This window comes from Oncorhynchus keta, chromosome 36 (assembly GCF_023373465.1).
Source record: "Oncorhynchus keta strain PuntledgeMale-10-30-2019 chromosome 36, Oket_V2, whole genome shotgun sequence".
Classification (NCBI taxonomy): domain Eukaryota; kingdom Metazoa; phylum Chordata; class Actinopteri; order Salmoniformes; family Salmonidae; genus Oncorhynchus; species Oncorhynchus keta.
In genome coordinates, this window is record NC_068456.1 from 16,292,394 (window position 1) to 16,317,364 (window position 24,971).

Sequence of the window (24,971 nt, forward strand, 5' to 3'; positions counted from 1 at the left end):
ACCCGATGGTCACTCTGACACAGCTCCAGAGTTCCTCTGTGGAGATGGGAGATTCTTCCAGGAAAACCATCTCTGCAGCACTCCAACAATCAGGCCTTTATGGTAGAGTGGCCAAATGGAAGCCACTATTCAGAAAAAGGTATATGACAGCCCACTTAGATTTGACAAAAAGTTACCTGGAGGACTCGTGGAGTGGAACATGAGGAACAAGATTCTCTGGTCTGTTGAAACCAAGATTGAACTCTTTGGCCTGAATGCCAAGTGTCACGACTGTCGGAAACGTGGAACCATCCCTACGGTGAAGCATGGTGGTGGCAGCATGGGGATGTTTTTCAGTGGCAAGGACTGGGAGACTTGTCAGGATCTACGGAAAGATGAACGGAGCAAAGTACAGAGCGATCATTGATGAAATCCTGCTCCAAAGCGCTCAAGGCCTCAAAGTTCACCTTCCAACAGGACAGCGACCCTAAGCACACAGCCAAGACAATGCAGGAGTAAAATGTCTGAATACTTATGTAAATGTGACATTTCAGTTGTTATTTATAGATTTCTTAAAATTTCTAAAAACCTGTTTTTTATTTGTCATTATAGGGTATTGTGTGCAGATTGATGAGGGGGGAAATAATCTATTCCATTTTAGAATAAGGCTGTAACATACAAAATGTGGAAAAAGTCAAGGGGTCTGAATGCACTGTCCATCCTCCTCCACCACAACTGTCAGTGACATATTTTATGACTTTCCAGGGGCCCCACAACAACCTGAGTTTTCTGTCTTTTCATGACACTTACTGTAAGCATAAAAATATATTTGTATTTATTTAACGATTGGCATAATGTGGGCATGCAGGACATGGCAGAACAGTAACACACAGTAAAATATCTTTAACAGTCAGAATCTACTAAAAGTAGTAGCAAAGGCATGTTTTGTGAGACATTAATCAATTGGTCATCAATCTGAAACATTTTAAGAAAGAGTATATACAAATTAGACAGGATAATGACAATGTTTAACCCATCTCTAAATAGTTTTTCTTAATCCTAATATATGTTGTAATATTCAAACAACTTTTTATAAACTCACAAGTTTTATTAACATAATCCTGAGGACATTGTCCTAGACAGAGGTTCCCCCAATTGAGGACAGCTTGGCAGACTTTAAAAGTATAAAGCTAAATGCAAACAAGAACGCAGGAAAACGGGGACTGCCACTTAGCAGTCAAATCTTTTCAAAGGTTTTTGTGTACATTTTTAGAAACTGTTGTTCTCCAGCTATGTTGTTGTGTAGCCTGGAGCTCTGTCCCAACTACTGTATGGAATTTTGACCAATGCACTCCCTCAAGCAGGCTGCCTGCGTGCAGAGATTCCAATCCAGGTTTTTAGCTGGAATTGATATGCCTACTTTATTTAGCTACTGAAATTACAATAAAATGACTGCATGTATTATGTCAATTCCTTAATAGCTTTACTGGAAATATGATATTTTGTCATATTTTCAGGGTCAAATTCAGGTGCAATCATTTTTGACAAATTATTAATGGCAATATAAATGCCATAAAAATAAGGTTTGTAAATCCTGGTGGATAGTATGATATAAAAATAAAATACATAGGTCTAGATGTTATTTGATAAATTCTGAAACCAAATTTAGTTAGTCATAATAGAACTTCAAAACACCATTCAGTGGAACAGAAGAAAATGTGCAGCAAAAACAGTGCAATTACTTACACAAATACAATATTACCACTAGAGGCCAATAGACAGAGCAAGCTACCAGATATCATTAATTAAACAAACATTATTTCATTGTACTGCAGTTTTACTGCATTTGATCCGCACTAGCCTTTTGTAAGGGTGTCCTGTATTATTGTGCATGTGTATCTTACATGCTGGTAGCCTAGAACAAACGTTATGGAAGTGAATGTGCACTTTTCAATTGGGTGGACTGTAACTATGAGAAACACTGCCAAAGCAAAAGCATTTATAGCATCTGAGATTCTCTAATTTAGGGACCAGCTCTGATAGCTATAGCACTGCAGAAACTGTCACACATTTTTTTGCTTTAATGATATAGCAAATTCCACGATTTGGGGATGAAATACATCACATTTCTATTTTTTTTTTAAAGTGATATTTCAACACCTGCCAAATAAAAACCTAAAATAACCCTATTGAGCAGGATAAACTGAAATAGCCTCGGTCCGGGTACCATGAGACAGAGCCCAGAGTAATATGATTCTACGAGTCCATGCTGAGTCCCCCGAGTCTCGGATTAGGCCCGAACCCATCATGTTGACTGGGTACAGTATGGAAGGAGACCCTAACCCGCTTTGTTGCACTCTGCCAGCTGTTGTTTGCCAAGTGTGCTAAGTTGAATCATGTAAATCCTGCTGAAAAATAACATTACTCCAATTTTAATAACTGTCATGGTCCAAGTGTCTTATATGCAATGGGTGCATGGCCCACAAACACTATGCCTATATATAGATAGATAGATAGATAGATAGATAGATAGATAGATAGATAGATAGATAGATAGATAGATAGATAGATAGATAGATAGATAGATAGATTTCTAATGATCAATTAGCCTTTTAAAATGAACTTGGATGAGCTAACACAACGTGCCATTGGAAAACAGGAGTGATGGTAACTGATAATGGGCCTCTATACGCCTTTGTAGATATTCCATTAAAAACTCTGCCATTTCCAGCTACAATAGTCATTTACAAAATGAACAATGTCTACACTGTATTTCTGATCAATTTTATGTTATTTTTTTATGATTTCTAAGTGACCCTAAACTTTTTAACGGAAGTACAGTGGGGCAAAAAAGTATTTAGTCAGCACACAATTGTTCAAGTTCTCCTACTTAAAAAGATGAGAGGGGCCTGTAATTTTCATCATAGGTACACTTCAACTATGACAGACAAAATGAGAAAAAGAATCCAGAAAATCACATTGTATGATTTTTTATGAATTTATTTGCAAATTATGGTGGAAAAATAAGTATTTGGTCATCTACAAACAAGCAAGATTTCTGGCTCTCACAGACTTGTAACTTCTTCTTTAAGAGGCTCCTCTGTCCTCCACTCGTTACCTGTATTAATGGCACCTGTTTGAACTTGTTATCAGTATAAAATACACCTGTCCACAACCTCAAACAGTCACACTCCAAACTCCACCATGGCCAAGACCAAAGAGCGGTCAAAGGACACCAGAAACAAAATTGTAGACCTGCACCAGGCTGGGAAGACTGAATCTGCAATAGGTAAGCAGCTTGGTTTGAAGAAATCAACTGTGGGAGCAATTATTAGGAAATGGAAGACACACAAGACTACTGATAATCTCCCTCGATCTGGGGCTCCACGCAAGATCTCACCCCATGGGGTCAAAATGATCACAAGAACGGTGAGCAAAAATCCCAGAACCACACGGGGGGACCTAGTGAATGACCTGCAGAGAGCTGGGACCAAAGTAACAAAGCCTACCATCAGTAATACACTACGCCACCAGGGACTCAAATCCTGCAGTGCCAGACGTGTGCCCTGCCTAATCCAGTACATGTCAAGGCCCATCTGAAGTTTTCTAGAGAGCATTTGGATGATCCAGAAGAAGATTGGGAGAATGTCAGATGGTCAGATGAAACCAAAATATAACTTTTTGGTAAAAACTCAACTCGTCGTGTTTGGAGGACAAAGAATGCTGAGTTGCATCCAAAGAACACCATACCTACTGTGAAGCATGGGGGTGGAAACATCATGCTTTGGGCCTGTTTTTCTGCAAAGGGACCAGGACGACTGATCCGTGTAAAGGAAAGAATGAATGGGGCCATGTATCGTGAGATTTTGAGTGAAAACCTCAACGTGGCTGGGTCTTTCAGCATGACAATGATCCCAAACACACCGCCCGGGCAATGAATGAGTGGCTTCGTAAGAAGCATTTCAAGGTCCTGGAGTGGCCTAGCCGGTCTCCAGATCTCAACCCCATAGAAAATCTTTGGAAGGAGTTGAAAGTCTGTGTTGCCCAGCAACAGCCCCACAACATCACTGCTCTAGAGGAGATCTTTTTTTATTTTTTTTTATTTTAACTTTATTTAACCAGGCAAGGCAGTTAAGAACATATTCTTATTTTCAATGACGGCCTGGGAACAGTGGGTTAACTGCATGGAGGAATGGGCCAAAATAACAGCAACAGTGTGTGAAAACCTTGTGAAGACTTACAGAAAACGTTTGACCTCTGTCATTGCCAACAAAGGGTATATAACAAAGTATTGAGATACACTTTTGTTATTGACCAAATACTTATTTTCCACCATCATTTGCAAATAAATTCATTAAAAAAATGTCTGTCATAGTTTAAATGTACCTATGATGATGATTTTATGTCCACTGGGTAGAAACGGTAAATTGTAAATTGATGAACACATATGTAGGCTATTACTGATATATCATACATCCAACAGTAATTCCACGTTTTGCTTTGATTGTCACTGACTCTCCAGGCAAGCTGTGGATGGTGCTAGAGTTCAACAGAAAACACAACTACAAGATGGGTTAGGCCTAATCCGGTCAGGGGAGGGTTTGAGCTGTTCACGCGTCTGTGTAAATGCCGTGCGCCTTCAGCGGGAGGTATAAACACTAGCCACCTGTCAGGAATGGTAAACAGCCTACACCCGACAACCCTCACATTGAAAGCTGACTGCCCCCCTTGGCAGATGAGACTCCGTCGAGGGAAACATTTTATCTTGTAAAGCCTTCTAAGAACTTTGCCGCATAAGTGAAAGTGAACCGTTATTTCAGGCACCAGACATGCAACCTGGTATTAGCGAGATTAGAGACTGACTAAAAACACGCTTGGTTTCGACCCCTCTGGCTGTGAAGTGTAGCGCGGGTTGACAGCGTCTGATGGACAACGGGGAAAGGATTATATTTTACATACACCGGACACATACTTCATTTTATAACTCAGTGAAATTCTGGCTAATGATTGTTGTCTGACACCGGGAGCAGTGCCTCGAGGTAAGGATCAATATGGGCAATGTTTTGTATTTAGGTTGCTGTCAGAATCTCACTAATTAATAGCCTAAGTAGGCCTAGGCAAATATGTAAAGTCTAGGTCTACTGTATATAAAGTGTGTCACATTGACTGGTCTTTGTGTTCAGTATAGCCAATGATTAGCCTACTACTGCAACAGTACATTCCAAACACAATTGTCATACTTGGGAAATTACGTCTGCCAATGCACATTACTGGTGCACCACGTGAACCATAGGCTTTTCAGAGTTGACGGTCAAGAGTTGAACTGCATTGAATTTGGGATCAAACTCAAATTGCTAATTTACAACAGAAGAGGGCTTTTGGATCACCCACAACATTGTCACAACTAGGATATGATGGAAAGGGTTGCCATATAGCTTACTTTACACAGTGATTGAGTATTATTAATGTTATCACCTTACTGCAAACGCAGTTCATGAGGAATTGGAATGTTAACAGGCCATATTTTCCAATATTTTTTACATTGGTCAGATATAGCCTATAGGCTTTTTTTCTGGTCTGCTGTAGCTTAATAGGTCTACTAAAGGCGTGTGCCCAATCAGATGTGATTTTGTGAGGGGACTCAATAGTTTACCATGATTATGAATAATTGAATGAAATGTATGGTAGGCCTACACATAACATTAAGGTTGTGTTTGGTGTTATTATTTATAAATCATAAATATATTTTGCTGTTTGCACTCAAGTAGCCTAGTCCCATCCAGGGTTGTTAGATCACATTCCTTAATTAAAATATACATTTAAAGGTGGGTGTTCTGAAGCGCGGGTTGGCGGGTCATGTTTCGGAGGACGTATTACTCAAAGTTCACCTCTGGAGCCCGCGCTGAGACAAGATCGAAATTGGGGAGAAAAGGGGGTAATATATATATATATATAATTGATTCAAAATTGTATATATTTAGTAGTTCTCATCTAGTCAGAATTCTCCAGATTATGAAGCCTCCCAAAATAAGGAAGTGAAATAGAAGTGTGTGTCTGTGTATGCATGTGTGCGTATGCTTGCGTGTGTACGTATGCTTGCGTGTGCATGCATGCGTGCATCTGTGTGTGTGTGTGTGTGTTTGTTGGTCCAACACTGTGCAGTCACCCCAGAATTGCTCAGCACACACTTATGGGACCAGAGAACAGCAGTAAACCAATGTGAAGTATTACTGTGTAGAGAAATGGATATCCTCCAATAGAGGGCTCTGCTGCTGGCCAGCTTGGTACCCTACAGCAAGGACTGAAATAGGTTCAAATGCAGAAACCTGAAAAATCATCCCCTACATAGACCACAGTCAAATGCCTAAAACAACATGGGGACTTAGGGGCCCAAAAAAACGACTGGCATAGAGCCTCTGTCAGTAATACATTGCAAGACCAGAAAACTAGCTTAAAAAATGCAAGGAAAGAATGTTTTCATGCTCCTCTTCTCTCCCAACCTCCTCCTGCCTCTCCCCTCCTTTTCCTTTAAATCATCCTATCCTCCCATCCTCTCCTCTCCTCTCTTCATGTTATTACGTGATAACTACTTTTAGCACTTACAAGCTTCAATGGTGTAAAATGCACAGATTCTGCCTAAATAACTGTCTGCTAGATGTCCTAATTATGGCTAGACGATGGCTACAGTAGCTCTTTTTAACGGCAGATTTTGGAAATGAATAGGGATGTGAGTTTTACTGGTCAGATCACATAATCGGGACAATTTATCCCTTGAAATGAGGAATGATAGAATAAGAGGAGCATGCCTCCTAGAGCTCAGCTGTCTGTCGGAACCCATTGGTATTCTCCTCATGTCTGCAGCTGCCTCCGTAGGCATCCCATGTTACGGCTGGCTCAGTGGGATGGTTTCTGATGATTGAGGGGTATGTGGAAGGGTTGAAGGCCAGCTTGGGATGAAACTAAAGGCTTGTTTATTGAAGGTTAAGGATGTCTTAACTGAAGGTTGAAGTGCGTGTGTGTGTGTGTGTGCTTGTGTGTGTGTGTGTGAGAGAGATAATCTAGCTAGGTTTCAACTAACTTGTCCAGTGATTTTTGTTGTTGTTGTTATTGACATTTAGAATGCTTGCATAGAAAAATGAAATAATTGCCTGTTTCGGTGTGTTTCCATTGAACTGTCTTGTTCTGATAAAAACAGCTTGACGTAATGATGCAAAAACCTACAATATCGAATAAAAACTAAGTGGTTGAATGCCATGCTCATCTACAGGCAACTGCCAAAATGAAGGAAACATCAACATGGAGTGTCTTAAAAGGGCTCTGGGCCACTACTACATAGACTCTACAAGTGTCTGGAATTCTGTTGGAGGGATGGGACAACATTCTTCGGTGAGCAATTCCATCATTTGGTGTTGTGTTGATGGTGGGGGAAAACGCTATCTCAGACACCACTCCAGAATATACCATAAGTATTCAATTGGGTTGAGATCTGGTGACAGAGATGGCCATGGCATATCAAATCAAATTTTATTTGTCCCATGCGCCGAATACAACAGGTGTAGGTAGACCTTACAGTGAAATGCTTATTTACAAGCCCTTAACCAACAATGCAGATTTAAGAAAAATAAGTGTTAAGTGTTTAGAAAAAATAGATAAGTAAAAAACAATAACAGTTGTGGGGCTTTATACTGGGGTATGTGATTACGTATTTACCGGATTTATTTGATATTAATGGTTACCAATGAATATTTCACTAATAGTAAGACATTTCTGTTCTACTAAAGCTGTGGATTTATGGTCTCCACTCCCTGCAGCTAATCTGGCTGAATGGGTCACTAGAGAGGGCTTGAGCTGACAAATTAGTTGAAGACTGCATTCCATAGACAATATGTGGTGGGTGTAAACGAGATGATAGAGATAGCCTGGAAGAGTTTAGAACAATCCTTCATTGTATCAAAATCATCCTGGCATCTGGGAAAGTAAGCCAGGGTGGGTTAAGACAATATCCCCCCCCCCCCCGTGCAGATAACGACAGGATGAATCCAGAGTGGTTTATGATGCCCCTTGGTCTGCATGGGAGGGGTGGACCCAGCAATGACTAAGCATTTTTAGATCTACTATATAAAGAACTCTGTACTCTGAATTTCTGTAAGGATTAGGCTTCTCGGCCCAACAGTCAAGAGTGTTGGGTTGACTAGTCTCATTATTGCAATAATTAATCAATATTGAATAACAATGATTGTTTGAAGAAATGACAGTCTCTCTTACTTGATTAGAATATTCCACGACAGGTACCATAGGTTTACATCCTTTTCACGCTCATCGAACCATTCAGTGACAACTCGTGGCCTGTGGATGGAGCCATTACACATGTCGCAAAGATTACTTTTTTTGCCAACATTGCCTTTGTCTAATAAACCTGCCTTTGTCTGCTATTTTTCACTATCAGACTAACTTAGTATTAGCAAACAGTTATTCTCACTAATTAAATGTGCCACCCACATCAAATGCACAGCACATATGACTTCACAGGAGATACCGTTTGAACATAAAACGTATTTTTATCAAAATGCGTTTTTTAGCAGAAATGCCTTTTCGAACATGTGAACTTTCATGTGCCTTAAAAACAAACATTTATGCCATCTGTGAATACAAATGAAGTTGTTAAATTAAGAGCCTAGTTGGTTTAGCCAAAGAAAAAGTCAGGAACCTTCCCGCTAGCCATGATAGGTTGAGATAATGAGTGGCTGGACATGCTGAGAAATTAGTTTCAGATTGTTCTGCGATCTTGTGTCTATAAAATGAACTGCAAATATGTTGATACTGCTCTCAATAACATTGCCGCCCTGAATTTATCAGGCACTATCTACAAAGGTCAGTGGGAAAAAGTTGTGATGGACTACTTTCTGGAGGACGATCGTGCCATGCTGACTCTCTCCGACTCTGAAAATGAATCAGACGATGAGGAAATCCCTGATTTACAATACTGTTCAAAAGATTGGGGTCATTTAGAAATGTCCTTGTTTTTTTAAAGAAAAGCCCTTTTTTGTCCATTAATATAACATTTGTCAGAAATACAGTGTAGACATTGTTAATGTTGTAAATTACTATTGTAGCTGGAAACGGGTGATAAAAGAAATGGAATATCTACATAGGCGTACGGAAGCCCATTATCAGCAACCATCACTCCTGTGTTCCAATGGCATGTTGTGTTAGCTAATCCAAGTGTAGAATTGTAAAAGGCTAATTGATCATTAGAAAATAATTTTGCAATTATATTAGCATAGCTGAAAACTGTTGTACTGATTAAAGAAACAATAAAACTGTCCTTCAGACTAGTTGAGTATCTGGATCATCAGCATTTGTGGGTTGAATTACATCCTCAAAATGACCAGAAACAAATAACTTTCTTCTGAAACTCGTCACACTATTCTTGTTCTGAAAAATAAAGGCTATTCCATGCGAGAAATTGCCAAGAAACTGAAGATCTCGTACAACTCTATTTACTACTCCCTTCACAGAACAGCGCAAACTGTCTCTAACCAGAAAGAAAGAGCAGGCACAACTGAGCCCCGGTGCACAACTGAGAATAGCAACATCCCGGAGTATTGGTTGATGTTGAGACTGGTGTTTTGCGGGTACTATTTAATGAAGCTGCCAGTTGAGAACTTGTGAGGTGTCTGTTTCTCAAACTAGACACTCTAACGTACTTGTCCTCTCACTCAGTTGTGCACAGGGGCCTCCCAGTCCTCTTTCTATTCTGGTTAGGGCCAGTTTGTTATTCCCTGTTTTATAGTTTCGAAGCTCTGGAGCCTGGTGTTGAGCGTTCGGACTCTCGGAACCAGGTTTCAGCTTCTGTGCAACGCTGACATCCTTCCTCCCATAGATTGTCTGCCTGTACAAGCACGACCTGGACTGGACATAGCTAGACCAACTTATCTTTTTGAGAAGATTAGGGAGTTTTGCGACTAAGAGACTATGGACATCACATGCCCTGCACCAAAGTCAAGGGCAGAACAGAAACAGGCTCTCCGAATATAGATTCACTTGTTCATGCGTGGTTCGCATTTTTTTTAATCCTGCTGCTCAGCCACTTTACCCCTGATTGTATAAATATAACTACCTCGTCTATCACTGATATCGTTATTGATATTGTTCTTGTACTGTACATACTGTAAATGATGACTGTTTGTTGGTGTGCTGGTTTGTTGGCTGTCATCAATAAAAAAGTAAACAATTGTGCCGTCTGGTTTAATATAAGGAATTTGAAATTATTCATACTTTTACTCAAGTATGACAATTTAGTACTTTTTCCACCACTGCGGGTTATAGCATTTATTTCACATGTCCCATCAATTTAGACAAATGTATCCTAATAAGCGTCATCTAATATTTATAAAATATGTTTATCTGGACACTTTCTGTTTACCTGGAATTTTTCCTTATTGTAGGTTACTACCACTTTTAGTCATAATCTTTACTACACTACTCGATGTTTAGTACGACCTCATGTGAATCCTTAAAAAGATGAGTGGGGCTGGCTTAAGAGGGTGTGAACAAGGCTGAATGGGTGGAGAAGAATGAGAGCTCTCCAGTATGTACCAAAACATTCAAAGGCCCTTTTCTCAAAAGTGAGTTTACAAATTGTATCAACTTTCAAAGCAGAATTACTTTTCTATTGTTCCTCAAAAATGCTGTGTATGATATACCGTTTTGTAGCTCTAAGTCGCTTCTTTTATCCAATGTAAAAATAAAAAAATAAACTACTTCAAATTTTGTTACATAAGACCGAATCCAGGTGGTAAGTCACATATTCCACAGATTCCAATGTCTTTAAGTTTCTAGATTCTCCAAAGCCAGATGTAACAACAGAAGTGACCTTTGTGAGATCACTCCTGAAGATCAATGGCAGGACAAGAGGAAAGATGTATCTGCTGTGAAATTGCAATGCTCTGCACTATTCTGTCCTCCTCTGGCAGGAGATAAGAATTCCCCAAAGCTTTAAATGATAGAGAAGTAACAGGGAGAGGAGTCATGCACATTAAGTAGCTTGCACTGATTGCTGTCGTGTTCTCTGTCAAGTACAAGTGATCAAGGCTGTATTCTTTCCTTTTATTAAAAAAAATAAAAGAGTAATGTTAGGGAGTGAAAAGAACCCCATCTGAAGACACTGGCAAAATAAAGATATCTTTTGAAAAGTGGTATGGGAGTCGTGCCTCAAGGTAAGAAGTCGACTACGGACTGAGATAGCAGACGTGTAACCTTTTAACCGAGCACTGAATTTGGACATTCCACTGTGCATAGACATTTGAACTACCAAATACCTCAATTGAAAGAACAATCAAAAGCTTATACTGTACATTAATATGGATACAGCCATAATTGATCCATAATGGATGGATGAACAACTTTAAATAATAGTAGATGGAACTGGATTTTGCACGCTGGTCGACGTACAGTAGTAACGTCACTGTAATGTTGGAATTACTGAGTCAAAATGTGACAGTGCCATTGCAACAGGAAATCATTGAAATCCTCGTCACAGCAAGGTATAATTTACATCTGTTTACTGTGGAAACATCACTCTGAAGGCAGAATTGGCTGGTATGCAGAATGTGTTGCTTGTACTTGATAACAAACACACTTTTAGTTTGTTAAAGGAAGCAGCATCAGGTGTTAATACAAAAAAAACCTCCAGTATCGCAAGCAGGTACTGGAGAAAGACCCCTTGACTTTTTCCCAAAAATTTTACGTTATAGCCTTATTCTAAAATGTATAAAATTGTTTTTTTCCCCTCATCAATCTACACACAATACAAAGCAAAAACAGGTTTTTAGACATTTTTGCAAAAAAACAGAAATACCATATTTACATAAGTATTCAGACCCTTTGCCATGAGACTCGAAATTGAGCTCAGGTGCATCCTGTTTCCAATGATCATCCTTGAGATGTTTCTACAACTTGATTGGAGTCCACCTGTATTAAATTAAATTGATAGGACATTATTTGGAAAGGGACACACATGTCCATACAAGGTCCCACATATGACAGCGCATGTTAAAGAAAAAAACAAGCCATGAGGTCGAAGGAATTGTCCGTGGAGCTCCGAGACAGGATTGTGTCAAGGCACAGATCTGGGTAAGTACACCAACAAACATTCTGCAGCATTGTAGGTCCCCAAGAACACAGTGGCCTCCATCAGTCTTAAATAGAAGACGTTTGGAACCACCAAGACTCTTCCTAGAGCTGGCCTCAGGGAGGTGACCAAGATCCCGATGGTCACCCTGACAGAGCTCCAGAGTTCCTCTGTGGAGATTGGATAACCTTCCAGAAGGACAACCATCCCTGCAGCACTCCACCAATCAAGCCTTTATGGTAAGAGTGGCTAGACGGAAGCCACTCCTTAGTAAAAGGCACATGACAGCCCGCTTAAAGGACTCTAAGACCATCTGGTCTGATGAAACCAAGATGGAACTCTTTGTCCTGAATGCCAAGCGCCACATCTGGAGGAAACCTGGCACCAACCTTATAGTGAAGCTTGGTGGTAGCCGCATCATGCTGTGGGGATGTTTTTCAGTGGCAGGGACTGGGAGACTAGTCAGGATCGAGGGAAAGATTAACGGATTAAAGTACAGAGAGGCCATTGATTAACCTGAGCGCACAGGACTTCAGACTTTTGTCCTTCCAACAGGACAACAAACCTAAGCACGCAGCCAAGATAATGCAGGAGTGTCTTCGGGACAAGTCCCTGAATGTCCTTGAGTGGCCCAGCCAGAGCCTGGACTTGAACCCAATCAAACATCTCTGGAGACACTTAAAAATAACTGTCCAGTGATGCTCCCCATCCAACCTAAGACGATCTGCAGAGAAGAATGGGAGAATCTCCCCATATACAGGTTTGCCAAGCTTGTAGTATCATATCCAAGAAGACTCGAGGCTGTAGTCTCTGCCAAAGGTGCACAACAGAGTACTGAGTAAAGGGTCTGAATACTTAATAAAATGTGATAATTCTGTTTTTTTAACCTGTTTTTGCTTTACCATTATGAGGGGAAAAAAAATCCATTTTAGAATAAGGCTGTAACGTAACAAATTGTTACGTTCCGAATGCAGCTGCAGCCTTTGACCCCCTATTAGCAAAGAAATGCTAAGAAATGCTAATATAGGTACCATGATTTGCATTAGATTTGTGCAACAAATGCTATTATAAAACATTAGCAATTGTAAACAGTTCCAGTAGTTGATCTAGGGTTTGTCCTGTCAAACTGTATATTACTCCTCCTGATTTATGACCGGGGCGTGGCAGGAGGTAATAAAATTAGGTAATTCAATTAGATAACCCCGTGGCATATGTAAACACCTTTTTAAACAGACATGTTTTTTTTTAGCAGACACTCTTATCCAGAGTGATTTAAAGGGTAAAGTGCCGTGCTCAAGGGCACATCAACAGATTTTTCACCTAGTGATTCGAACCAGTAACCTTTCAGTTACTGGCCAATGCTCTTAACCACTATGTTACCTGCCACCATGTTGGTAGGTAAAACCAAATCATAAACTCAGCAAAAAATAATCGCCCCTTTTTCAGGACCCTGTCTTCAGAGGATAATTAGTAAAAATACAATTAACTTCACAGCTCTTCATTTTAAAGGGTTTATTAAACACTGTTTCCCATGCTTGTTCAATGAAAAATGAATGAACAATTAATGAACATGCACCTGTGGAATGATCGTTAAAACCTGTTGCGACTCTAAGAGCAGTATTTTCATTTTTGGAAAAAAAACATTCCCGTTTTAAACGGGATATTTTGTCAGGACAAGATGCTAGAATATGCATATAATTGACAACTTTGGATAGAAAACACTAACGTTTCCAAAACTGTAAAGATATTGTCTGTGAATATAACAGAACTGATGTTGCAGGCGAAAGCCTGAGAAAAATCCAATCCGGAAGTGCCCCATATTTTGAAAGCTCTGCGTTCCAATGAGTCCCTATTGAGCTGTGAATGTGCCATCAACCAGCTTACGCTTTCTACGTATTCCCCAAGGTGTCTACAGCATTGTGACGTAGTTTTACGCATTTATGTTGAAGAATAGCCGTAGGCGGCTACATTGTGTAAGTGGTCACCTGATGTCCCCCATGGTGACTCTCGCGTAAAATACAGAGGTAGCCATTACTCCAATCGGTCCTACTGAAAAACGAATTGTCCCGACGGATATATTATCGAAAAGATATTAGAAAAACACCTTAAGGATTGATTATAAACAATGTTTGCCATGTTTCTGTCGATTATTATGGTGCTAATTTGCATTTAAAAAATCGCCGTTTCCGTGACTGCAATTTCCGGGCGATTTCTCAGCCAAATGTAAAGAACAAACGGAGCTATTTCGCCTACCAAATTAATATTTTGGGAAAAAATGAACTTTGGCTATCTACCTGGGAGACTCGTGAGTGAAAACATCCGAAGCTCATCAAAGGTAAACAATTTAATTTGATTGCTTTTCTGATTTCCGTGACCAAGTTACCTGCTGCTAGCTGGACAAAATGCTATGCTAGGCTATCGATAAACTTACACAAATGCTTGCCTAGCTTTGACTGTAAAGCATATGTTGTTGAAACTTTAATGTGTTTGAGTTAATGTTTAAGTTCATTCTTTGAGCTGAGATATTTGAGATAATTCTTTAGATTTATTTGCATATGTAATTGTATTGGGTTGTGTTGAATTCTGCTTTTTGACTGTAAGTCCCAGAATGCCTTGCGGGAGGAATGAGTGATAACGCGCCAATTATATGCAGGTGCGGGAATTGTGGCTGACTTTCCGACAGCATCTTACCTGCATTGCTCTGTACCACAACCATTGTTGTTAAATGTAACGTAAGCAAGTATTCTTACTAAAAGAATCTTTCTTATCAAACCCGACGTCCCGAGTCATTAATTTGAAGTTAGCAAATCTAAAATATGTAAAGCATATTTTGAAAATCTGAGATGACAGGGTGATTAACAAAAGGCTAAGCTGTGTCTCAATATATTTCATTTGTGATTTTCATGAATAGGAATATTTTCTAGGGATATTTATGTGCGTTGCGTTATGCTAATTAGTTTCAGGCGATGATTACGCTCCCGCATACGGGTTTGGGAGTCACAAGAAGTTTTAAGACACTAACAGCTTACAGACGGTAGGCAATTAAGGTCACAGTTAATTGCCTGAACACTGAAGAGGCCTTTCTACTGCCTCTGAAAAATACCAAAAGAAAGATGCCCAGGGTCCCTGACTTAGGCATGCTGCAAGGAGGCTTGAGGACTGCAGATATAGCCAGGGCAATAATTGCAATGTCCGTACTGTGAGACGCCTAAGACAGCGCTACAGGGAGACAGGATGGACAGCTGATCGTCCTCGCAGTGGCAGACCACATGTAACAACACCTGCACAGGATCGGTACATCCGAACACCACACCTGCGGGACAAGTACAGGATGGCAAAAACAACTGCCCGAGTTACACCAAGAATGCACAATCCCTCCATCAGTGCTCAGACTGTCCGCAATAGGCTGAGAGAGGCTGGACTGAAGAATTGTAGGCCTGTTGTAAGGCAGGTCCTTACCAGACATCACCGGGAACAACGTCGCCTATGGGCACAAACCCACCTGAGGCCTGTACTCTGGAGCAGGATCGATTTGGAGGAGGAGGGTCCGTTATGGTCTGGGGCGGTGTGTCACAGCATCATCGGACTGAGCTTGTTGTCATTGCAGGCAATCAACGCTGTGCGTTACAGGGAAAACGTCCTCTTTCCTCATGTGGTACCCTTCCTGCAGGCTCATCTTGACATGACCCTCAAGCATGACAATGCCACCAGCCATTCTGCTCGTTCTGTGCGTCATTTCCTGCAAGACAGTAATGTCAGTGTTCTGCCAGCGAAGTGCCCGGATCTCAATCCCATTGAGCACGTCTGGGACCTGTTGGATCGGCGGGTGAGGGCTTGGGCCATTCCCCCCAGAAATGTCCGGGTACTTGCAGGTGCCTTGGTGGAAGAGTATGGTAACATCTCACAGCAAGAACTGGCAAATCTGGTGCAGTCCATGAGGAGGAGATGCACTGCAGTACTTAATGCAGCTGATGGCCACAACAGATACTGACTGTTACTTTTGATTTTGACTCTTCCGTTGTTCAGGGACACATTATTCCATTTCTGTTAGTCATATGTCTGTGGAACTTGTTCAGTTTATGTCTCAGTTGTTGAATCTTGTTATGTTCATACAAATATTTACACATGTTAAGTTTGCTGAAAATAAACGCAGTTGACAGTGAGATGACGTTTATTTTTTTGCGGAGTTTATATGGATGTAATTACTACATCATAGGATAACGTGGAAAGAGTCACTTACTGTGCTACCATTTGGAATTATAGTGTAGTGTACAATACACTGCTGAAATACCTGGGTTATATCTAACAATATATTCCACTCATTATCTGAATTTCATTGATACAGTATCGACGGTCTCTGCTTACAGTGTATCAGTTGGCAAGTCACACCGTGCTACATTTTTTAAAGTAACCAACTGCTTTACAATACTCCATATTTCTGAAGAATGCTTCTATGTACTGTATAAGGATAATCAAACTGCAAGACTGACATATTTCTCAACATGCTCACAACCTGCCATTGGATACAAATTATTTTAAAAACTGTGCATGTCAAGTTATAGTGAAATACTGTACTAATGGTAGTTAAAAATATTAAATGGATCACAGTGCTTGAGGCGTCACAACAGACACGTGTTCGATCACATCTGTGTCCCAGCCGGCCTTGACCGAGAGACCCATGAGGCGGCGTACAATTGGCCCAGCTTTGTCCGGGTTAGAGGATGGTTTGGCTGGCCGGGATTTCCTTCTCCCATCACGCTCAAGCGACTCCTTCTGGTGGGCCAGGCACCTGCAAGCTGACGATGCTCGCCAGCTGGACGGTGTTTCCCGCTTCACATTGGTGTGGTTGTCTTCCAGGTTAAGTGAGAGTGCAGCCTAGCAGGGTCGTTGTACTTTTAGCAAGGACCTCTGTATTGTTCTCCGTTCATCTTTCCCTCAATCCTGACTAATCCTGACTAGTCTCCCAGTCCCGGCCGCTGAAAAACATCCCCACAGCATGATGCTGCCACCACCATGCTTCACATTAGGGATGGTGCCAGCTTTTCTCCAGCCGTGACGCTTGGCTACAGGCCAAAGAGTTCAATCTTGGTTTCATCAGACCAGATAATCTTGTTTATCATGGTCTTAGAGTCCTTTAGTTGTCTTTTGGCAAACTCCAGGTGGGCAGTCATGTGCCTTTTACTGAGGAGTGGCTTCCGTCTGACCACTCTATCATCAAAGCCTGATTGGTGGAGTGCTGCAGAGATGGTTGACCTTTTGGAAGGTTCTCCCATCTCTACAGCGGAACTATAGTGCTCTGTCAGAGTGACCATTGGGTTCTTGGTCACCTCCCTGACCCAAGGCTCTTCTCCCCCGATTGCTCAGTTTGGCTGGGCGGCCAGGTCTAGGAAGAGTCTTTGTGGTTCCAAAGTTCTACCATTTAAGAATGATGGAGGCCACTGTGTTCTTGGAGACCTTCAATGCTGCTGAAATGTTTTGGTACCCTTCCCCAGATCTGTGCCTTGACACAATCCTGTCTCGGAGCTCTACGGGCAATTCCTTCGACCTCACGGCTTGGTTTTTGCTCTGACATGCACTGTCAACTCTGGGAGCTTATATAGACAGGTGTGTGCCTTTCCAAATCATGTCCACTCAATTGAATTTACCACAGGTGTACTCCAAGTCGTAGAAGCATCTGAAAGATGATCAATGGAAACAGGATGCACCTGAGCTCCATTTTGAGTCTCATAGCAAAGGGTCTTATGTAAATAAGGTGTTTTTGTTTTTGTTTTTTATATTTAATACATTTGCAAAACCTCTGGGGTATTGTGTGTAGATTGCTGAAAGAAATATTTAATACATTTTAGAATTACATTTACATTACATTTAAGTCATTTAGCAGACGCTCTTATCCAGAGCGACTTACAAATTGGTGCATTCACCTTATGACATCCAGTGGAACAGCCACTTTACAATAGTGCATCTAAATCTTTTAAGGGGGGTGAGAAGGATTACTATATCCTATCCTAGGTATTCCTTAAAGAGGTGGGGTTTCAGGTGTCTCCGGAAGGTGGTGATTGACTCCGCTGTCCTGGCGTCGCGAGGGAGTTTGTTCCACCATTGGGGGGCCAGAGCAGCGAACAGTTTTGACTGGGCTGAGCGGGAACTGTACTTCCTCAGTGGTAGGGAGGCGAGCAGGCCAGAGGTGGATGAACGCAGTGCCCTTGTTTGGGTGTAGGGCCTGATCAGAGCCTGGAGGTACTGAGGTGCCGTTCCCCTCACAGCTCCGTAGGCGAGCACCATGGCCTTGTAGCGGATGCGAGCTTCAACTGGAAGCCAGTGGAGAGAGCGGAGGAGCGGGGTGACGTGAGAGAACTTGGGAAGGTTGAACACCAGACGGGCTGCGGCGTTCTGGATGAGTTGTAGGGGTTTAATGGCACAGGCAGGGAGCCCAGCCAACAGCGAGTTGCAGTAATCCAGACGGGAGATGACAAGTGCCTGGATTAGGACCTGCGCCACTTCCTGTGTGAGGCAGGGTCGTACTCTGCGGATGTTGTAGAGCATGAACCTACAGGAACAGGCCACCGCCTTGATGTTAGTTGAGAACGACAGGGTGTTGTCCAGGATCACGCCAAGGTTCTTAGCGCTCTGGGAGGAGGACACAATGGAGTTGTCAACCGTGATGGCGAGATCATGGAACGGGCAGTCCTTCCCTGGGAGGAAGAGGAGCTCCGTCTTGCCGAGGTTCAGCTTGAGGTGGTGATCCGTCATCCACACTGATATGTCTGCCAGACATGCAGAGATGTGATTCGCCACCTGGTCATCAGAAGGGGGAAAGGAGAAGATTAATTGTGTGTCGTCTGCATAGCAATGATAGGAGAGACCATGTGAGGTTATGACAGAGCCAAGTGACTTGGTGTATAGCGAGAATAGGAGAGGGCCTAGAACAGAGCCCTGGGGGACACCAGTGGTGAGAGCGCATGGTGAGGAGACAGATTCTCGCCACGCCACCTGGTAGGAATAAGAATAATAAGAATAAGGCTGTAACGTAACAAAATATGGAAAAAGTCAAGTGGTTTGAATCCTGTCTGAAGGCACTGTAATTCTGTAATTGTACAGTCTATACTCTCTGGCCAAAAGCCAGGGAAAATGCAGAGCACCAAATTCAAATAAATTACTATAAAAATCAAACTTTCATTAAATCCCACATGCAAGATAGCAAATTAAAGCTACACTTGTTGTGAATCCAGCCAACATGTCAGATTTCAAAAAGGCTTTTCGGCGAAAGCAAACGATGCTATTATCTGAGGATAGCACCATAGTAACAAAGAGAGAGAAGCTTATTTCAACCCTGCAGGCGCGACACATAACGCAGAAATAAAAATATAATTAATGCCTTACCTTTGACCAACTTCTTTTGTTGGCACTCCTATATGGCCCATAAACATCACAATTAATTCCATCAATATATATCCAAAATGTCAATTTATTTGGCGCGTTTGATCCAGAAAAACACCGGTTCCAACTTGAGCAACGTGACTAAAAAACTTTGCCAAAACATTTCAAACTACTTTTGTAATACAAATGTAGGTATTTTTTAAAGTAAATAATCGATCAAATTGAAGATGGGATGATCTGTGTTCAATACCGGAGTAAAACGAACTGTAGCTAGCTTTCTGGTCACGTGCCTCTATCTAACAGTACACTTCAAGTTACCCTCATTTAAGATGGCTGTACTTCTTCATTACTCAAAGGAAAAACCTCAACCAATTTCGAAGGATTGTTGACATCCAGTGGAAACGATAGGAACTGCAAGAAGTTCCCTTAGAAATCTGGATTCCCAATGAAAACTATTGAAATGAGAGTGACCTCAAAAAAGAAATCTGAATGGTTTGTCCTCTGGGTTTCGCTTGCTAAATAACTTATGTTATACTCACAGACATGATTCGAACAGTTTTAGAAACTTCAGTGTTTATCCAAATCTACTAATAATATGCATATCTTATTTTCTGGGGATGAGTAGCAGGCAGTTATATTTGGGCATGCATTTCATCCGGACGTGAAAATACTGCCCCTGTCACCAATAAGTTAAATAGTTAGCTGTCTATGGTTCATTCAACGGTAGCCACTAAGCTAATAGCAAGCCTATATGCTTGATAGGTTATCTTAGTGCAGTTAGCTTAGCAGTAAAAAAAAACATCTTGGGTGGGGAGATGTCAGGGCCTAGACCATATAAATGGAGTAGAAAATAAATCACAATATTACCACAGAGGTGCTGTAAATCAATAAATTCAAACCAGAAATATTACCTGTGCTTAACTTCTGGAGAGAGTTTGCTGCACTGAAAGTAAAGGGGCGGAATAATTTTGCACGCCCAATTTTTCAGTTTTTGATTTGTTAAAAAAGTTTGAAATATCCAATAAATGTCGTTCCACTTGATGATTGTGTCCCACTTGTTGTTGATTCTTCACAAAAAAATACAGTTTTATATCTTTATGTTTGAAGCCTGAAATGTGGCAAAAGGTCGCAAAGTTCAAGGGGGCCGAATACTTTCGCAAGGCACTGTATATCCATCGAGGCAATTGGTTTCTCATAAGAAGCGATTGGAAAAATGGGTTCCTCAGTATTTTACGCAAGATTTTCTGCGGGAGACACCATGTGACCACTGGCTATATATGATCCCTTGCGGCTATTCTTCAATGGAAATGCGTAAAAAGACGTCACAATGCTGTAGACACTTTGGGGAATTACGTAAGCTCATTCATAGCTCATTCACAGCCATATAAGGAATCATTGGCATGAGGCGGTTTTAAAAAATGCGGCACTTCCTGGTTGGATTTTTATCTGGGTTTCGCCTGTAACATCAGTTCTGTTGCACTCACAGACAATATCTTTGCAGTTTTGGAAACTTCAGAGTGTTTTCTATCCAAAGCTGTCAATTATATGCATAGTCGAGTATCTTTTCGTGCCAAAATATCTTGTTTAAAACGGGAACGTTTTTCATCCAAAAATGTTAATAGCGCCCCCTAATGCTTAACTGGTTTTAAGAAGGAAAGAAATTCCACCATTTAACAAGGCACCCCTGTTAATTGAAATGCACTCCAGGTGACTACCTCATGAAGCTAGTTGAGAGAATGCCAACCGTGTGCAAAGCTGTCATCAAGGCAAAGGGTGGTGTCACGCCCTGTCCGTAGATTGCTTTGTATGTTTCCATTTGTAGTTTGGTCAGGGTGTGATGTGGGTGGGTATTCTATGTTGTAGGTCTAGATTTTCTTTTTCTATGTGTTTGGCCTGGTATGGTTCTCAATCAGAGTCAGCTGTCTATCGTTGTCTCTGATTGAGAGCCATACTTAGGTAGCCTGTTTTCCCATTTTTAGTTGTGGGTGATTATTTTTCCGTTTCAGTGTTTTCACCATCGGTTTTCCTTTATTTTTTTTGTTCATTTGTATTCAGTGTTCAGTTTATTAAAGGCATCATGAACACGTACCACGCTACTCTTTCTTCCACCAACGAGAATCGGTTACTTCATGGTTACTTCATGATTCCATATGTGTTATTTCATAGTTTTGATGTCTTCACTATTATTCTACAATGTAGAAAATAGTCCAAATAAAGAAAAACCCTTGAATGGGTAGGTGTGTCCAAACTTTTGACTTGTACTGAATAGGGCCATATATTTATTTTCGGTATGGGTTATGTTAACATGTACATGTACTTTTCATATAACCTCCCTTTGTCCATCTAATAGCCTAACCACTGATCAAGAAACATAACGGACACAACGTTGCTGCACAATTATTTTACTCTGACAAAACAGGTCAAGTTAAGATCAAACATCTGTATTTCAGAAAATGTGTTATTAGTTTGTTATTTAAAAGATTACGCAGTGCAGGAATCTCAACCTATGTTTGGTAATTTACTTCAATCATTTTTCACTTCGCAGTTCTCGGTGTGTTTCATTGTTGCCTTAAGATGATTTATCGGCCACTCATGGACATTAATGTTCATAAGCACTTCTGAATTTTTCATTACGCAGCCATTTTTCACTCTTACGCTCAGCAGTTTCAACATCTGTTCCCCTATCTATTTTGCCCTGCCAAGAAGAGTCTATTCATAGAAAACAGTCCTATGTGTCCAATCTTACTCTCTCTGATGTCAAAAGTTACCCATGTAATCAATTACATTATTCATTCCTCCAATTAGTGGCCACATGAGTGATTTTCATGAAACATCAAAGAGCAAGGACTTCTGGGAGATGTAGTTTTGTCAGAAGAAATGCTGCACATACTTTACCTGAAGCTGTCTCAGTACAACCTTGTCCCTCATGTCTGTCTTTCCTACAGTTGTAGTGAAAATGGATAACTTTGACGTCTGTGGCTAGAATAGCTGAGATTGATATATCAAAAATACTTAGCAGCTCTTTCAGTACAACACATTTCTGTGGAACAATGTAATTGACCTGTAACTAAACCTAGGTCACCAGCGAGACTCAAGACTACGTAATGTTTTTTTACAATTCCATTGAGGCATGAGAGGAAACACCAACACTCATCTTGATTGTTTCAAAAGAGATTTTCACTATATTTATTATTTTTAAATTGTTTGCATTAAATCATCATTATTTGATTTTGAGCCTAATGTAAATTTCAGTGTGATTAATCAACCGTCAAACAGCAAATCCTTAAAAATAAAAGCATTAAAGAAAGATTTGTTTGATTTTACTTTATACAAGTGGGGTTTAATCCTGAATGCTGATTGGATTCCACTGGCTAAATCTATGACGTTAAATTCCCCATTTACTCTGTTCATCAACCCAGCTCGGCAATTTATAAACTTGATCTCCACTATAAAAAGCATCTAGACATCATCTCCATTTATTTTAGACTAGCATTTGATTTTCAACAGCTGAAATTTGTATTAAACAGGTCAAACGAAGCTAGTTTGTAGTCTTTCCAGCTTCAGTTTGAAGTGATTGTGTTATCTGTGTTTTTGGCTAAATCCTCTAAACCACATTGTCCTGACGAGACAGCACATTTTCTATGCCAGGTGAAATAGCACCTCATTCGATTATTGTTATGGATGTATCCAAATAAATGTCACTAGGAAACAGCTTATGCAAATGCAGCTACTTTCTTGTTATTCTGGCTGCATTGTTTGACTTGTCTGTAAGTTTGCCGTAGTTGGCTAGCCAGCACGCAAGGGGAGATTTCTAACACACACAAACACAAATGACTAGGTCCTCATTCATACCTTAGCTGAGTTCTCCATGGTGACGACCATGTTGGATCCAGCACTAGCCACCAGATCCATGAACGTGCCCATTCCCTTCACCATCTTACCCTGAGGGGAAAAAACATGTTTCAGTGCTTCATCAGTCTTATTTATTTGGGTCCATAATAAAGTCAATTGTCATGTTTTTAAAAAACATACACACTCAAAGAAGGGTCTCTCTTCTCTTCAAACCGCTGTGTCTCTTTATCTTTCTCTCACTCCCTCTCTCCTAACGAATTAACATGGACTTCTTAGCTACCTACGTTGTTTTGTTGGATACAGGGATGAAACATACCATGGCTGGTGAAATAGTCAGTGAAACATTTAGGCTAACATTAGCTATAGCAACTTGTCTTTAAACTTGTCTTCAATAGTACTGTCGTTCCAACAACACCGGCAATAGCCTACCTTAAACAATGCAAAGAAGATGCAGGTAGTGAAGGCCAGATAGTTTATGAAGTCTAGCTAATGCATTGTGTTCTTAACTAGCTAGCTCGTCTAACATAACTTGTTTGCTCCTCATTGAAGATGCTTTCTCATCTCTCCATCCATGGTCGGATTGAGGTAACATACGATCGTTGGGAACACTTGTAAAATCATCTTTGATTACCGGTAATTCAGAGCATAGTGGCAGCTTTGTGCAAAGTAATGGTAACTAACTAGCTAGCTAAATCAAACAACAACCATATTCTGGCTTTTTTATGGCGGTTTTGGAGCAGTGGCTTCTTCCTTGTTGAGCGGCCTTTCAGGTTATGTCGATATAGGACTCGTTTTACTGTGGATATAGATATTTTTGTACCTGTTTCCTCCAGCATCTTCCTTTGCTGTTGTTCTGGGATTGATTTGCACTTTTTGCACCAAGTACATTCATCTCTAGGAGACAGAACGTGTGGACCCATTGTGTTTTTTCTTGCGTACTATTGTTTGTACAGATGAACATGGTACCTTCAGGCATTTGGAAATTTCTCCCAAGGATGAAACAGACTTGTGGAGGTCTACACTTTTTTATGGGGTCTTGTCTGATTTCTTTTGATTTTCCCGTGATGTCAAGCAAAGAGGCACTGAGTTTGAAGGTAGACTCAAATTATGTCAATTAGCCTATCAGAAGCTTCTAAAGCAATGACATAATCATTTTCTGGAATTTTCCAAGCTGTTTAAAAACACAGTCAAATTAGTATATGTCAACTTATGACCCACTGCATTTGTGATACAGTGAATTCTAAGTGAAATAATCTCTCTGTAAACAATTGTTGAAAAATGTACTTGTGTCAAGCACAAAGTAGATGTCCTAACCAACTTGCCACAACTATAGTTTGTTAACAAGAAATTTGTGGAGTGGTTGAAAATTGAGGTTTAATGACTCCAACCTAAGTGTATGTAAACTTCCGACTTTAACTTTAGCTAACCACTGACAGCAAGATGCCTCTCACTTCAAACAATTTTAACATAGCATCTCGATTGCTTTGCTTTCGATATCAAAATAATTCTGAACTGCTGAAGACTGTTAATATATTTGGATAACTTTTCATGTAATTTTGGCCAGCTAATATCCCTGATCAAGCAACATTGGAAGAAGAATGAACCTCTTTTTTTACCCTTCCTCGTTAGG

The 24,971-nt window shown here is 40.7% G+C and overlaps 1 long non-coding RNA gene across 1 annotated transcript; it reads left to right on the forward strand.

Moving 5' to 3' along the window:
• The first annotated feature begins 4,824 nt into the window (after positions 1-4,824).
• On the forward strand, positions 4,825-9,513 carry LOC118369605 (uncharacterized). The gene is made up of 3 exons (XR_004822651.2): positions 4,825-5,018; positions 7,247-7,365; positions 8,836-9,513. It is a non-coding gene; the product is annotated as an uncharacterized LOC118369605 (long non-coding RNA).
• Positions 9,514-24,971: the final 15,458 nt, after the last annotated feature.